This window comes from Agelaius phoeniceus, chromosome 17 (assembly GCF_051311805.1).
Source record: "Agelaius phoeniceus isolate bAgePho1 chromosome 17, bAgePho1.hap1, whole genome shotgun sequence".
In the NCBI taxonomy this organism is placed as follows: domain Eukaryota; kingdom Metazoa; phylum Chordata; class Aves; order Passeriformes; family Icteridae; genus Agelaius; species Agelaius phoeniceus.
In genome coordinates this window covers 14,218,263-14,236,068 of record NC_135281.1, presented here as the reverse complement: position 1 = coordinate 14,236,068, position 17,806 = coordinate 14,218,263, and positions in this window count along the sequence as shown.

Sequence of the window (17,806 nt, the reverse complement as noted above, 5' to 3'; positions counted from 1 at the left end):
GAGCCCACACTCACACTGGGGGTGTCTGCAGCAGGGAGAGTTTTTTGTGCTCAGTTTCCACAGCACCTCAGTCAATAAAAGCTGCCTTTGCAAAGGTTTCCACAGGCGAGCAAAATAGCAAGAAAAACATTCCCAGTTCTATGGTTTGAAAGGAACACCATTGACTTGCTTGCATGGTCCAGCTGGCACTTTTATTTCAGAGTTGCTTTATGGATTTGGGTATAATTCTGTTATTAATCGTGACAAAGAGAGGAAAATGGATTTGTCAGGAGGGTTGTGCTGGCTGGGGAGGGTTCAGATGTTTCAGGGGTGATGAGGAACCTGCAGGGGTGGAACCAGAGCAGGAATCTGCATCCAGCACCTCAGCAGGGAGGGGATATCCTGATTCCCCTTTCCTTCCAGCACTGGGTCAAGCATCTTTCTCATTTACTCCTTGGTGCAAATCCCTGTCTGCTACAAGCTCAGGTGACATCCCACCAGGGCAGTCTCAAAGTTCCATCCACAGACAGGATCTGGTTTAGGAACCATCCCTGGAACAGAACTTATCCCTGGGCTGAGGCAAGAATCCCAGCCTGGCTGTGAAACCACTCACCCATACAATAATGCTGGAATAATTGTCTTTTTATTTTAATTTTTTTTTTGTCTTTCTCCCTGGTTAAATATTATTTGAAGTGGTTTTGAAATGCAAGATGTAAATATTTAATGCTGGAAATGCTTCATTTCTGTAAGAGAAGCTCATTACATTCGCTATACGTTTGCACCATGTTTTGCCTTCCACGGATCTATTTGCTCCTAAAATGTCTTCAAATTCAGCCTTAAAACCTTAATATTCACCATGAAGGAAGTAATTTGGATTATCAAGTCCTTCACCTGTGAATATGAGAATTGCAGCACTCCTTTTCCTCAAAAAAAGGCTTTTCCCTGAACTGACCCATCACAGTGAGCTTTATCCTGATTAATTTTTCCCAGTTGTGTGGACAATGAGCCATCCATTCTTTGAGGTGTCTTTCAACTCCTTAATATTCTTTCCCAGTAATTTCAAAGCCATCCCATGTTTCAATCAAGGACAGACCAGAGGGGCACACAGTGAGTTTTGTTTTGCCAAACTGGGAATTATTTAGCTGGGTGGCAGCCACAGAAAATCTTCTGCAAAGCACAGGAAGCTGTGCTGCTTTCATGATTTTCCATCCCTCAAAAATGCTATTTTTTCTTTCTAAAAATCTCCAATGAAGCTGTCACCAAATAAATCTTCCTCCCCTGCAGGAAATGCTCAGCTCGTGCATCTGACAGCTGCATAAAACTTCCTGTTCATCAATGGCACAGAGCTCCCAGCAATTATCAATGATTAACCAGCTTCTTTATGGCTGTCCAGAGCCTGAGCCAAGAGCATTCAAATATTGACAGTGGAGGAGCAGATGACTCCTGCTCTGTGTGTGCCCCTGCCACACGTGCTCTGGAGATGCTGCTGGCTGGGCTGGGGCTGAGGGTTTCCATCTGGCTGCTGCTGCCAAGGTTTATCCAGCAGCAAAACCTGCAGGAGAGCAGCTGAGCAAAAAGCAAAATGAAGCATAGCTCCAGTGGAATCCTGACATTTGGAACAAAATGTAAATGAGGTTTTGATTCGGCTTTGATGTTTCTCTCAGAAGAGGATGGATGGAGTGAATCAGGGATTCTTTCAGATGGCAGAGCCCAACATTTGCATGGATTGATGGATCCTGGATCCCGGGCAGGGAGAGCATAGATCCAGCCCCTGGGCCTCTGAGATCCACAGGGTTTGATTCTTCACCTGGAGCCTGCATTCCTGCATTCTGAGTGACCCTCTGAGGGTTCTGCTGCCAGTTCATCCTTCTTAGAGAAGGTTCCCAAGAACCTGAGGCAGTGCAGTGACTGATGCTGTCACACAGCTGGGCCTTCCACACCTGACAGACCCCAAAAGAAGGTGCTGGCCCTCCAAAATTCCTGATATCCATGACAAAATCCATAATCCTGGGGACAGGCACAAGCTGGAAGCTGGTGCAGAGGTGAAGTGATGCCCATCACCACGAACATCCTCCTCTCTGGGGGAGCAGGTGCTGCTTTGAACTGCAGAAGGAAAGCACAGCTGAGCTCCTTGTGTCCCTGCACACCTGAAAAGCCTGGCTGGGAGCTCCAGGGAAAACTGGTTCTGCTGAAGTTCTGCTGGAGTTCTAGGCCGGATTGGGCCTGGCTCCTGTACAGCTGGTGGCTCCTGGAGGTTGCCCCAGTGATGTTTTCAGCCCGTGGGGTTTCCCTGCTGTCTCTCACAGAGCTCCCATTGATGGCTGGGTCTGTTTTGTGCTCTGAGTGGGCAGTGAAAAGCAGACAATGATTGCTCCAGCGCAGGAGCTCTGGGAAGCAGCACCACCCCTGATTAATGCCCTGCTCCCTGTGCCTCTCAGCAGGCCCTGGCTGAGGCTGCAGCCCCTCCTGCCTCTGCAGCAGCTGCCCCAAGGCCAGAGGAGCCCCTGCAGGTCCCCACTCTGGCTCACACCCTCCAGCTGGAGCTCAATGGGAAACATTCCCTCATTCTGCTTCCCAGAGATGCCTGGGCAGTGTTTTCAATGATTTTCCAGCCTGGAGCTCCTGCAGACTGTGAGTCACAGTGTTGGTGTAGGAAGGGAGCTGCTGATCTGATTGTCTCTTCTTCCTTCCCCCATCACAGAAACCCCCCAGGTTCCTGCTGCCACTGTTCTGGGTTCAAAGAGGGAGCATTACAGACTCTACTCCAGCTATTTCTCCACGTGGGAGCCTCTAGAACAGATAAAAGGTTCCTGTGTCAGGACTGAGACAGAGAGTTATTGTAGCTGTGGTGCCTCAGTGGGTGGAACAGGCATTTGAGCCACAATTACTCTCCTGTAGGAGCACTTTAGGTCTCTATCAAATATGCAGTGATGATAACAACACTATGTCAAATATTCACTTCCTTCTGCACAGCCTGGGTCACCACTGTCCCCAGCAGGCTCTGCTTTGAGCCCCCAGCTCTGCTTTCCTGTCACTGCTTCCCCTTCCAAGCCTGAAATATGGACAATTTGAGGAGCTGCAGCTACTAAAAAGAAAAAGAAGTTTAAAAAGTCTTCTTGTAAATTCTGTATTTAATTTTTTTCCTCAAGTGAGGAAGTAGCAGGCACCTGAGCAGGGACCTGCAGCAGGGGCAGAGAAGTGATGGATTTTGGGGCAGTTTGGCCCATGTGAGTCAGGTCTGGGATGTTCTCCTGTGCTGAGGAGGGGCCAGGCCCGAGGCTGAGCCTGCTCTGGTGGGATGGGCAGGGCTGGGAAGAGCAGAGTGCCCACAGCCAGGTGTGTCCTGGCCAATTCCTGCTGCCAGCTGGGCACAGCTGAGGTGTTCACTCCTGCCCTCCTGTCAGGTGCTGCTGGGAAACCTTTGTTTCCCACCCTGGTGCCTTTGGGCTGAGGAAAAAGTCAAAATTTTCTTCTGTTTTCTTCGGACTGCTCCCAAGAAAAGGCATCAATGGCCTTGGGCACCTTGTGCTGGTGCTTCCTGCTCACTGGGATCACCTGGGAGAGCTCTCCCTGAATTCCAGCTGTGAATTCCTGCAGCTGCCCTGGAGCTCGGGGTTAAAGCTCCTCTGCAGCACAGGAGAACCTCCTCAGGTCACTGCAGGATTAGGGCAGCTGCAGCCAATTTTTCTCCCTGGAAAAATATGATTTGCTAAATTTCTGCCAAGAGAAAACACAAGGATGGGTATCCCTGATCCAATCCACTGAAGGGCTTTAAAGCTATGGGAGGAAATACTAACCTTAGTGAGGGAGGAGAACTTGATATCATCTTATTGCTGCCACTGGGATATCAGGCATGAGCTGTGCCAGCCCCGGGGCTTCCCTTTTCCCCTTTCCCCTTTCCCCTTTTCCCTTCTCCCTTTCCCCTTTCCCCTTTTCCCTTTCCATTTTCCCTTTCCCCTTTCCCCTTTCCCCTTTCCCCTTCTCCCTTTCCCCTTCTCCCTTTCCCCTTTTCCCTTTCCCCTTTTCCCTTTCCTCTTTTCCCTTTCCTCTTTCCCCTTTCCCCTTTCCCCTTTCCCTTTTCCCCTTCTCCCTTTCCCCTTCTCCCTTTCCCCTTTTCCCTTTCCCCTTTTCCCTTTCCCTTTTCCCTTTTCCTTTTCCCCTTTCCCCTTTCCCCTTTCCCTTTCCTCTTTTCCCTTTCCCCTTTCCCCTTTCCCCTTTCCCCTTCCCCTTTCCTTTTCCCTTTTCCCTTTTCCCTTTCCACTTTTCCCTTTCCCCTTTCCCCTTTCCCCTTTCCCTTTCCCCCTTTTCCCTTTCCCCTTTCCCCTTTCCCCTTTCCCTTCCCCTTCCTGAACTCCTCTGAGCTCCATGACCCTGCTGGATTACTCGGCACTGCTGAGAGCCCAAGCTTTATTCCGGGGGAATTCCAGGGCTCCCTGAGCAGCCCCGTGCTCCAGCACAGCTCCCTGGGAGCAGTGACACTGCAGCAGCGACGCTCCTGAGCAGGACCTCACCTGTGCCCGTGGCCAAGGCCGGGCAGTTACACTTCCCACAGAACCCTTCATTTCCCCCTTCATTTTACCCATTGTAAAAATCAATTAGAGCTTGAAATCGGACCACATTCTCAGCATCAGCTGGCAGAGATGGCCAGGACGGAAATTCAGGGATGCTCAGGGAAGTTTCGGGATGCTCAGGGAAGCACACGGATGTTCCTGGAAGCTCAGGGATACCCATGGAAGTTCCGGGATGCTCAGGGAAGTTTCGGGATGCTCAGGGATGTTCCGGGAAGCTCAGGGATACCCATGGAAGTCCCGTCAGCAGGTGGCAGCGTTAAACCGCTGGAGATGCTCAGTGCGCTCAGCTGAGCCCGGCGTTTCACCCCAAACCTCTTTCCCTTTCCTTTTCCTTTTCCTTTCCTTTCCTTTCCTTTCCTTTCCTTTCCTTTCCTTTCCTTTCCTTTCCTTTCCTTTCCTTTCCTTTCCTTTCCTTTCCTTTCCTTTCCTTTCCTTTCCTTTCCTTTCCTTTCCTTTCCTTTTCCTTTTCCTTTTCCTTTTCCTTTCCTTCCTTTCCTTTCCTTCCCTTCCTTCCCTTCTTATAGCCAGCAAAATTTCCATTATTGCAGCAAGCAGCAGTTTTGCCCATGATTTGTTCTTTCCTTCTAACCCACGCTGGGGTTCCTGGGGGATGTGAGAGTGATCCTGAGCACCAGGGATCCCAGCTCATCCTGCTTTGGCAGTTTGTCTTTCCAAGTGGGTTTGGTCTGGCTCAGAGCTATCCCTGTGTTTATTTTTGTGCAATTGCTCTGCATCCTGTTGATGAATTTGGGATTAGAGAGAGCTCCAGGGAAGTCTGGTTAAACCCAGCAGATTTCTCTGAAAGTGGGATTTGCATCATTTCCCCGGCAGAAACCTCCTCCCAGCCCACACCAAAGGCCAACTGCAATATCACATTTGGGGTTATTGGAAGCACAGGTCTGGGCTGTCCAGAATCCCTCTGGGACTCCATACCTTGCCATAGGATCCTGACCCACTTGGCCACTGCTACAGGGGAGTTTGAAGCTGATTTTACCTCACCTGTCCCCAGATCCCAGGCTCAGCAGGGGCTGAGGTTCTGGGCATTATTTACACAACTCCTGGCATCTGTGTCCTGCAACTTCCAGGGCTGGAAAACTCTGCCTGCCTTGCCTTTTCCTCCCTGGGAGAAGGTGCCACCAGATAATCAACCTCAGTTCTGAGTTTCTGACCCGATTTCTTCCTGGGAGAAGGTGCCACCAGATAATCAACCTCAGTTCTAAATTTCTGACCCATTTTCTTCCTGGGAGAAGGTGCCACCAGATAATCAACCTCAGTTCTAAATTTCTGACCCGTTTTCTTCCTGGGAGAAGGTGCCACAAGATAATGAACCTCAGTTCTGGGTTTCTGACCCTTTTCCTCACTGGTAGAGGGTGCCACCAGATAATCAACCTCAGTTTTAAGTCTCTGAGCATTTGGAACTCAAAATGAGGTGCTCTCAAGCAGCTTTGTGCCTTCCAACCCTTTGCAGGTACTTCCAGCCATTTCTTCCTCCTGCAAAGGAATTTTCTGTCTGTTCTCTTCTGCCTTCAGCCAAGGACAATCCTGGCTGATGAACTGCACCTGTCTGTGCACGTTTGTGCAGCTCAAGCTGGAAGTGAGATTTCTACTCTTTAGTTGCCTACTCTGGAAAATTATAATCCTTCCAAGCCCTCTGGGTTTCCTCCATGCTGCTACAACACCAACTCTTGTCCTTGTGCTGCTAAAACAGACAAATAAAATGGACAGACTGTGGTGACTGAGGGGAGAGTTTGGCTGCACAGGAGCTGTTCTTGTCATGACAGACTCATGGGCAGGTTTGTTTTTAGCTTCTTGAGTAAAATCCCAAGTCCCAGCTGTGAAAATAACAAGTGGGTGTCAACAGGTCAAGGACATACTCATACATCCTTTAAAAAATTAGGTTATCATGGTGATTGTCTTTTAAATAAAAAAATACAACCGAGAGAAGTTGATTTGAGCATTGATATTTGGGTAATTAACTTAAACATTTCTTTAACAATCAGATTTCTCTCTCTAGCATTAATGAACCAGCTGTTATTATTGACTCCTACTCCAGCTTCATCCCTTTGTTCCCATCCTGAACAAAAAACCCAATTTAGGCATGAGAAACCTTCTGGAGATGCCTCTTGTGCAGGCAAGAGGTGAAGGAGGGGTAAATGCCAGCACATGACTCCAGCCACACAACTGCCACTGTTTGCTCTGAACCAGGCTCATTCTAAAGTTATCTTTCTTTTTTTTTTTTTTTTTTTTTCTCTCTCAGATCAAGTTTTTGTGTTGTTAAATTTGTTCCCTGGGGTCAGGGAGTCCGTGCTGCTGTTTTCAGGTGTGGTTAATGATTTAAGGTGACTCATATGTCAGGGCTCACTCACTCAGGCCTCACAACAAACCCAGCAGTGACTCAGGAAGGGTTTTTATCACCGTGCTGAGATGATGTGTACTCACGGAATTCTAAAAGAAAGAGGAATAGCAGATATTTCAGCAGGGCTTTCTTGGTGTTCCCACTATCTGTGTGTGAGGGGATTGATAGCCCTTATCAGGGACAGCCCACATGTCCCAGAGAGCAGCAGGTGCTGCAGGGCTGGGTTTACAGAGGACACCGTGGTTAATGTTTTTGCAGCTGGCATGTGACTGCAGAGGGGACACCTGAGGGACAGGGCAGGGGAGCTCTGCACGTGTGGCACTGCTGGGGTGGCCGGGTGCAAGAGGCAGAACCATTCCAGGTCCCATCTGAGCACATCCAAACCCTGGGCGAGGGAGCCCACCCATTTTAGTCAGCTCTGGAAACCACCTTTAATGTGCTCAGAGATTAATGGGAGTGCTGTGCAGAACCACAGAGCTGGCAGGGACACTGGAGCTCATCCATCCCTCCCTGCAGCCACGGCAGGGACGCCTTGCACTGCCCAGGCTGCTGCAGCCTGGCCTGGGACACCTCCAGGGATCCACCCAGGGGCAGCCACAGCTGCTCTGGGAATGCCATCCCAGCCCCTCTCAGTGTCACAGAGAGGAATTCATCCCAGAGTGTGAGCAGGGATCACAGGGGGAATGATTTCCCTGTGTCACTGTCCCCTGTGTCACTGTCCAGGAGGGAATGCCATCCCAGCCCCTCTCAGTCTCACAGAGAGGATTTCATCCCAGAGTGTGAGCAGGGATCACAGAGGGAACGATTTCCCTGTGTCACTGTCCCCTGTGTCACTGCTCTGGGAATGCCATCCCAGCCCCTCTCAGTGTCACAGAGAGGAATTCATCCCAGTGTGTGAGCAGGGATCACAGAGGGATCGATTTTCCTGTGTCACTGTCTCCTGCTAGAGGCAGACGCAGCACCAGCAGAAGCTGATTTTTTTAAGGTCAGAAATAAAGAGTGAGCTCGAAATGTTGAGTCAGAGAAGAAATCCCATAGGGAAATTGTGGGTGCATTCCATAAAATGAGACTTCTTCAGCAAGGATTAGTAACAGCTGAAGTATTCTGTTACATAAATGTCACTTTTTGCAATGCTGCTGAGACATAGGGACTATTACTTTTCCCCCAGGAAAAAACTGGTTGGGAATTCTCAAAGCATCTTGGTTGTATTTGTGTATCCTGCGAATTCCACATGCAAACACTTCCGAAGGGCAGTCCTGGCACTTCCCTGCCCCGGATCTGAGGAGTTATAAATAACTGCAGGAAGCACTACCTGTCCCTCTAGTCTGGGTAATGTTTAATGGGGGTCAGTGTGCAATGAACTCCTCAGGTAACGGAGTCCAGTGGACAATTATTGCCTGACACTTCAGTTTTCTATTTGGGTAATTTGACCTTTTAATTGACCACTTAACCTGAAAGTTTACACAGTTTGAGGCCACTCTCAGAGGAGAAAAACACCCCACTATTATATAGATCCTTCTCCAAATATCCAATTAAAGAAAACCATGGGAAATGGAGTTTTCCTGTGGCTGCTGGCTGCTGTTGGAGCTCACAGGAGGAGAGCAGGGGCGTTTGAAGCGCAGGGATTTTCTGGCAGGGCAGAGTGGGTCAGGCACTGGCAGGGCTGGGATGGGCTGCCCTCGTTGGCCTCTCCCTTATCCCAGAGGGATTCCTGCTGCAGGTTTGCTCTGCTGCTCGGGGTCAGCTGGGTTTGCTGGGCACACACAGCAGGGCTGTAATCGGTGTTTTCCCAGAGCTGGAGGGTTTTTGGAAGGGCAGTTTATTCACTCAGCAAATCCTTCAGGAGTGGGAGAAGGCTGGAGGAGGCACAGCCAGGACCGGGCTGCTGCTGCTGCTGCTGCTGCTGCTGCAGGGTCCAGCCTGGCTCCCCGGGCATCCCCAACCTGCTCCTGCTCCCAAGGCTCTCCAGGGGCTGCCTGAGGGCATTCCTGGGGGCTGAGACTGCCCCCAAAAATGCCTCAGGTTTGGCCTTTCTGTTTTTCAGGTTCTGTTCTGCTTTAGTGAGCAATTCTGAGCTTCACATTCAGTGTTGCTGAGCTCTGTGCACAGAGCAGGGAGACAAAACAATTCCTGCTCCAGCTGGGCACCAAGGACAAATGATCCAAATCTCAGCCCAGGAGCACAAACCCCGTGGGCTGGAGAGAGAAAAACAAGCAGGGTGGGACTGCAGGGGCTAAAGCTGGAATGGGACAATGAACTGCAAGGTGCAAATGGAGCAGAACTGATCCCAGGGACAGAGCCCGTGCCCGGCCGTGCATTTTGGGGCCATTTTGGTTCATCTTGGGTGCAGCCCTGGCTGGGCTCTGGTGCTGCCCAGGGTGGATCCATGGAGGAGATGCTTGGAATGAATCCCTGCTTTATTCTTTAGCTCTGCCCAGCCTCTGCTCTAGCTCAGCCTGCACAAGGCAATTCTGCTGAAAATGGTGTTTAGAGAAGCCACACCATGATAAAATAGAAATCTATTTATACTGCCTTGTGAACTTCCTGCAGCTCTGGTGGATCACCCAGCTGCTAAAATGGGTTATAACTCTGCCAAGGAAGTAGCTCAGAGATTCAGAGACCTCAGATTCCAGTGGGGTTTTTTTTTCCACCTTTAATAGTGTCCAATAAAAGATAAAAGGTGGGAACTGTTTTCTTGCAGATCAGCAGTTGCTGAAAGCCAGGGCAGTGCTCTTACTCATGGGCAAGCCTGATAATCCCACAAACTCACTCATCCATCCTCCAAGAGGAATTTATTCCAGCCCAGATCACTCAGTTCATTGCTGGTAAGAAGGAGGAACAACCTTTTGCAATATGTTCCTCCCAGCCAATCCTCCTTTGCTACTGGCTTTTTCCTACCAGGTTGCCCAAGAATATTGAAGAAAATTCAGGGAGACTTTTTCACACCACTGACTACCCAATGTTTTTGCTGGCAGCAACAAACCCAGGCTTGAAAGAAAGTTTGTGCAATGTGGAGATGGGATGGGTGGGTGGGGGAATAACCGAAAATGCAAAAGCAGACTTGGGGTTTAGGGTGTGGGATTTAGGGTGCTTCTGCCTTGGGTGAGCCAGGGAGGGAGAGTAAAAGAGAAAGAAACTCAACACAGAAGCAGTTCCAGCTGAAAATTCTGAGTGAAATTATAGAGAAATGGGTTTGGGAGGTAATTTCTCTAATCATGTTCATGCAAAGGGACAACAGTGGCTACAAAGATTTTTACATCTCTGCATATTTTCAGTGCAAACAAAGTGGTCTTGACTCAAGCCCTGTTGGACAAAATGTCCACAATTTTCCTTCTTGACAGTTCTGGCTGAAAAAAACATCAATTAGCACCCAACATTAATGACAGCTTCTCTGCTAGAGCAAACTCCTTGAGGTAAAGGCTCATGGAGCTTTAATGATCTCTCTGGGAAATGGAAATGGTCATTTCCAGCACAGCCAGCCATTGTTCTACCATTTTGAACCATTTTCTAACCATCACTGCCAAACCAGGAAATATTGTGCTCTGAGCTGGTGGAAATCTTGCTCTGAGTGTGCCTGTGACAAAGAATATTTAACTTGTGAGAGCAGGGAAAAGCAACCAGTCATTCTGTTTTATTATTTGTCTCAATCACGGTCAGTCTGGAAAATATGAAAACAAAGAACACTTTATTTCTCAAGTTATCATAAATGTGGATTAGCCCTTCGAACCTTACAGGAAAGCTGGGGGTGCTGTGGGATCAAACAGAGGGGAAAACCACATGAGCTTAGAGAAATGCTGGCATTTCTCACCAGTGAACATGATGTGCAGTGGGATGATCAAAGCTGCTGCATTAGTTCAAATATTATCCTTGGAACAGAGCCACGACCACTCCATTCTGCTTCTTACTTAACCTCTCAAGGAAAGGTCCCATTGCTCATGGGGTGTCTCACCCTGCTCTGCTGTTCCTGCTCTTTTCCTGCTCTGCTGTTCCTGCTCTGCTGTTCCTGCTCTTTTCCTGCTCTTTTCCTGCTCTTTTCCTGCTCTGCTGTTCCTGCTCTGCTGTTCCTGCTCATTTCCTGCTCTGCTGTTCCTGCTCTTTTCCTGCTCTTTTCCTGCTCTTTTCCTGCTCTGCTGTTCCTGCTCTGCTGTTCCTGCTCTGCTGTTCCTGCTGCATCCCGAGGTCCCACAGCTGCAATGTGCTGCTTGCCCCCACTCTGACACTGACTCCCTCTTGCTGCATTTTTGGGTCACATCCTGACCCTCATTATCTTTACAAAGTATCTCAAAATTACCTGGATCTTTTATTTCATCTGGCACCATCATTCTGCCCTGCTTTTCAGACTCAGAGCAGTTCCTAACAAGGTAATATTTGGGAATTGTGGGGAAATAATTGGGAATTCTAGGGAAATAACTGGGAATTCTGCATCCCAGCTGAGCCTGCATCCCTGTCCCGGGGGCTGCCCTGAGCACAGCCCTGTGCTGCCCCTCCCTCCATCCCCTGGAGCCTGCAGGGAGGAATCTGGGGCAGTTTGGCCACAGTTCAGCCCAGAATGGTTTGGGTTGAAGGAACCTTAAAGCTGATCCCATCCCACCCCTGCCATGGCAGGGACACCTCCCACTGCCCCAGGTGCTCCCAGCCCTGTCCAGCCTGGCCTTGGGCACTGCCAGGGATGCAGGGGCAGCCACAGCTGCTCTGGGAATTCCCGTGCCAGGGCCTGCCCACCCTCCCAATATCCCAATATCCATCCCCATATCCCACCTAACCCTCCTCTCTGTCCTTTGAAGCCATTCCCCGTGTCCTGTCCCTCCATCCCTATAAATTCTCTCTCCCTTTTCCCTGCAGCTCCTCCAGGCCACAATGAGGTCACCCCAAGGCTTCTCCAGGATGAACAATCCCAATTTTCCCAAGCTCCCCTCAGAGCTGGGGGTTCCCAGTGTCACAGCTCTGACACCCAGGCTGGGGACATTTCCCTCCTGCCCCATCCTGGCGGGTCCTGGGCTGGATTTTGCGGTGCCTGGTTGAAAATGTCTCTGGTTTCCCCCTCAGCCCTTGCCCTGGCACTGGTTGCTCATTAAACCCCCTGCTATTAATAGCAGAGCACAGGGTGGGAGTGCAGGTTCAGCCAGTGCATTCTCCTACTGAGGCATGCCAAAAATAGACTCACAAGAGTCCAACCCTGAGGAAACTTTAACTGTCCTTAGTAAAAAAACCCACATACTATACTAACGAACTGATCCCTGACACTCGCCTCCAAATTCCTCACAAGCTGTGGCATAAATGCGTTAAAAACCCCATCAGCTGTCTATATTTAATAATTTGTTATATTTACATTATATTTACAATACATTTTTTATATTTACAATATCTCTTTTGGCTGTATATCCAAATTAACACATATCTTTTCCTGCTTTTCAGCTGGTAAAGTGAAACAAGGCTTCCTCACAAGCTGTGGAATAAATGTGCTAAAAACCCCATCATCTGTCTATATTTATTAATTTTTTATATTTACAATATATTTTTTATATTTACAATATCTCTTTTGGCTGTATATCCAAATTAACACATATCTTTTCCTGCTTTTCAGCTGATAAAGTGAAATGAGGCTTCCTCACAAGCTGTGGAATAAATGTGTTAAAAACCCCATCATCTGTCTATATTTAATAATTTGTTATATTTACATTATATTTACAATTTTTTTTTATATTTACAATATCTCTTTTGGCTGTATATCCAAATTAACACATATCTTTTCCTGCTTTTCAGCTGGTAAAGTGAAATGAGGCTTCCTCAAAAGCTGTAGAATAAATGTATTAAAAACCCCATCATCTGTTTATATTAATTTTTTATATTTACATTATATTTACAATATTTTTTTTTGTATTTGCATTCTATTTACAATATATTTTTATATTTACAATACCTCTTTTGGCTGTATTTCCAAATTAATACATACATTTTCTTTTCCTGCTTTTCAGCTAATAGAGTGAAATGAGTCTCCAGGATGTTTCAATGAATGTCTCCAGGATGTTTCAATGTTTCATGACCTGGTGATGGACACGAGCTGCAGGTGTTCTCTGCTCCTGTCCAAGCAGCCCAGGGCTGAGGGAATTGGGTGGGTGGGGAGTGCAGGAGGGAAGGGGGCGGATTCTGCCAGGCTGAGAGGAGCCCTGGGCGTGAGAATCGATGGATCCTCAGCTCCCAACCAGTGGTACCAGGTAAATCTGGAAAGGGCAGCACGAAATGAGAGCAGAGAACTCTGAGAGGAAGCAGAGGAAGAGTCCATTCACTTCTGATAATGACAGAATTAACTTTGAGGTACGTGCTGTTACCTGAGCTTTTAAAACTTTCACTATCAATGCCATATTTATGATTTCTGTGCAAGTTGAGGAGATGGTGAAGTCCTGCACAGGCTGCTGGAAGTGGCTCAGGAGCAGGTTACCCCAGGACCAAACCTGCCTAGTTAGTCTGGCTCTCATGCCAGATAAGCAGAGCTCTATCCCTGGACTAACAGCTGAAAATAAATCATTTTCTCTGTCTGCACAGACAAGAGCAGCAAGGTAGGAATGGCTGCATATTTCTGAAAATTTCAGTGCTATCCACGCACCAAAAAGGTTCAGCTTTTGGCAGAAGTGAAGTTTTCCAGCTCAGACCAGGATTGTCCAAGGTTTTCACACCATTTTGAGGTGCTGGCTGGGCCTGCTGGTGCTGTGCCTGGAGGTGTTTGGGAGGAGCTGCTTTCTAAAAATCCAAACATGCCATGAGACTGAGGTGGTTTCATGAAATGCCCTTTCAAAATGAAAATGAAGAGTTGTTGACACAATCATGTTGAAAACTATGGGTTGGGAGCTTCACTGGAAGAAAAATCTTTGTCCTGGAGGAATTCTTGTAGCAGCCCTGCTAATCTTAAAAACAAACTCCAAGTTCTCCAGAAGATCCCTTCCCATAAGATTTGCATCCAGCTGATGCAAATTTCTCTCCCAAACTTTTGCTAAAAAACCACCTTTGCTTCAATCAGGTTTTCAAACACAGGAGAACTTTAAATTTCAGGACTGCCTTAGAAAAACAGCAAACCTGGTTCCCGTTGTCCTTCACCACAGCCAGTGTGGGGTACATGGCTCCACAGCACAGCCCTGACACTCTGTGACCCCCAAAAATGTTATTTCCACACCTCTGTTTGCCCAGGGGCTCTGATTTCCCCAGAAATTCCAGGGTTTTCCCCTGGATACCATTGACTTCTATAAATGGCACACTCCTCTCTTTCCACGCCACAGATCCTTTTTAAATAAATGTTTTCCAGTCTCTGGAATAAATGTTTAATAATACGCTTTCCACTGCTCTGGGTGCCAAGCACAGCCCCAGAGAGGCTCAGGGCAAGCAGCAGCTTCCCCAGGGGATGTTAAATATGCAAGAATCCCTCAGTGCCCTGTGCTGGTGAGGGCACCTGCCAGAGCCCTGCTGCTGCATCCGAGCACAGATCAAACACTTGGCACCAGCCCCGTGCCTCCCTGCCCAGCTCCTCCTGCAGGCAGCACAAGGAGCTATTTTTAAACCTTTCTCCCATTCATCTGGCTCCACACACACACACAAATAAAGCTTCCCCCAGTGCAGTGGTTATCTGTTGCCTCACAGCTGACTCTGGCTCTTTAGGCAATGAGTTTCCCTTTCAGTTCTGCCTTTGGGCAAGAGGAGCTTTGCAGGGGTTATGAATCAACTGCATTTGGAGCTACTGTCCTGTCTGGAACATGTCTTGGGGCACACCTTCCCTTGTCTTCCTTGCCAGGCTTCCCTCAGAGCCTGGCCCTGTGCTGGGAAGTTGTTTTGCCACTGTTCAGCAACAAAAATACCTTTTGCAATTAGTTTTTTTCCTCCCTCCAGCCAGAAGGGAAGTTCCTGAGAAGTTCTCATGTATCCAAAGTGAAATTTTAGCATTTAGAACAAAAAGCTAAAGTCCTGCTGGTTTTGGGTGGCTTAATTTCACTTTAATATTTAAGAACCTGAGGGATTGCATCCCAAAATAAATGATTCAGCACCTGAAGTTCTCTTAAGAGAGACCTTTGGGATCTTCCTGGTTCCTTTGGCTGCACATGGGGTTGGTCTTGCCCTTCCCAGCCCCAAGGTCTCATCCCCAGACACAAATTGGTGCCACATTGCTGCTGTTGACTGCAGCAGTTCTGCAGCCAAGAGGTGAGTCAGAGCAGCCCTGTGACCCTGCTAAAACCAAGCCTGCACAAAAAGGTTTTTGTCAGGATCAAAGTCCCAGGATCCCTGTCACGAAAGGGGGTGAAGGACAAGGGCTCATAATCAGTCTGTGAACCACAAAGTTCCTTTTGTGGAGGGGCTCCTTCCCTGTGGAGGTGCAATCTGCACAGGGCTTTTATTGCAGGTGAGCAAACCACACCTGAAAAATTCCCCCAGCTCCCCTGTGCTCTGGGGTGGGTGTGAGCAGCTCCCAGCAGGGACCAGTTCTCTCCATTTCAGGAGAATTTCACTCCAGTGACTCCCATTAACTGCTGCCCCTGGTGCCTAAGTGAAAGCATCATCTGTAAATAGATTTATAAATAGATTAATAAATAAAACATCCTTACAGGCTTGAATTCTTCTTGCAACTCTATGGCTCTTTCTGTCCCCTAAAATCCTTTTCAGTCTGCACATAAATAGGTATTTAACAGACAGGTGGGATGCACCACTCATTCTGGAACTAATAAATCTAATAAAATGATATTTTACCACCTTGCAAATGTTTCCCTCAGCCTGCACTTCTTATCACCCCTTCCAGGAACAGCTCTGAAGTCCTGCACAGGCTCTGAGGTGAGCTCTGAAATATCAAATTTTTGTAGGAAAACCAAATGCCTGATCTTTTATGGAGCCAGCTTCCCTTCATATGTCTTGAATCACAGAACCACAGGTTAATTTAGATTGGAAAAGATCTCCAAGGGTCCAACCTCTGCCCAATCTCCACCTTGTCACCTAAACCAGAGCACAGTGGAAGCTCCCAGGAAGAGTGTCCAGGGTGTCCAACTACTTGAGAACTTTATATCATTGCCTGCACATAAAATATCTCCTGGTTTTTCTCTGTGTTTATTTTATTTTAGTGGAGCGTGCTTTGAAGCTTTTCACTCGTGTTGAAATCCTGAATGTCACAAGGAGCATTAAAGCTTTTCCTTCCTGTTCTTTCAACCACAGCCAGAGGGAAGGCAGGAACCTTCCAGAGCACCAAAAGCTGGACAGAGCAGGTGGGGATGACCCCAGTTATCCTGTTTTTCTGCCCGGAATCTTGCTCCCAAACTCTTCCTTGTTCTCCTTGTGCTCCCATGGACAATGACCGAAGTTTGGGCCCCAGCTGGGTTTCCCGCTGTGTTTTTCCCATGGTGCAGACACGCAGCCCTGCAGTGTGAGGGGTGGCTCTGGTGTCTGCAGGCAGGTCTGGGGTGTCCCAGGCAGGCCCCCAGGCAGGGCTGGCCTTTGCCCATGGCTGAGCTGGCTCCTGGCTGACCCTGAGCAGGCATCCGGGCCCTTTGCCCTGGAGAAGAACGGGACAGAGCCTGCGGCACCTGCGGGGCTGCCCGAGGCTCAGATACCAAGAGGGGATTTCTGAGGCAGCTTGCAAGGCTGGGTAAGCGAGCCCCCTTCTGCCTGAGGCTTCTCAAACATTTCCTTCCGTTATTTCCATTAAATCTGGAGAGCCTTTTCCCTTCTTCACCTTGAGCCAGCCCCGTGCTGCTGGGATTCCACCTGCCTGCAGGCCTGGAACATTCCCTGCTCCTCTATCTCCTGTTTTTCCTGTGGAGCACAGTTCACCACAGCATGAATCAGATGAGACTCTGATTTCCATTCCTGAGCTGATAGTGGAGGGTAAAGTGCCACGGACGTGCAGATTCCAATTTGGGGTAATTTTTGTACTCCTGGCTCCCCTTTATTGCCCTGCTGCCATCCCTGGCTGCAGTGCCCTCCCTTCCCTTCTCCCTTCCCTTCCCACTGCCTGGAGTTCACCCAGCCCTTGGAAAATTAGAGGCAAACAGTTTGAACTTGTTGAGAGGAACATGCCCAAGGAAGCAGAGGATCATTTTCCCTGATTATTAAGTGCATTCCATTCCACACTTGTTTTGACATTGTCCCTCGGAGAAAAATATTTTGTTTTATGGAGAGGCCTCATTGTTGCTTTTCCTGTCAGGGATTATTGCTCCATAAGTGTTCAGCTCCATCCAAACCCTACAATGCAAAGTTCTGTAAAATTCCTCCTGGACCCAAGTCCTACAGCTGAGGTTTGACTTGTTGGGTTGTTCCAAAGCCTCAAACATCACAGAACTGAGATAAAAAACTGTGGGCAGGAGTTGAAATTCGATGTAGTCTGTCCTCTGACATTCCCATAGCAAAGAATGGGAATATGGGAGATAAAATGGGAATATAGGAGATAAAAATCCATCCAGGGATTGGATGAGGCATTAATGTAGTTCTAGGTGAACACACAAACAGGAAATAAAAGCTCTGGTTTTCACTCTCTTCAACTCTGATACTCAAAAATAGCCAAGAATAAATAGAAGTGAATAAGCACAATGCTCAATTTCATAATAAAATATTCACACTTTTCTCCAAGCCTTGCCTGTAAGGAGACATTAAAACAAATTTGAATGCAGGCACCCACACCTTGAGCTATCAACGCTCAGGTTCTCAGGGGAATTCACTCATTCACACAAGGGATCAATGAGCTGCTTCAATCCCAATAAACCTCTTGTTTCAATTATCTGAAGCCAAAACCACCTTTTTCTGCTAAAGCTACAACTCTTCCATGAATTTTCAAGAGATGTACCACAAAGGACTGAAAATTGTCCAACTCCCTCCTGTTCTGAGAGGTGATAATGCATTAAAAACCCACCCACTCACAGGCAGTGCCAATGAACTA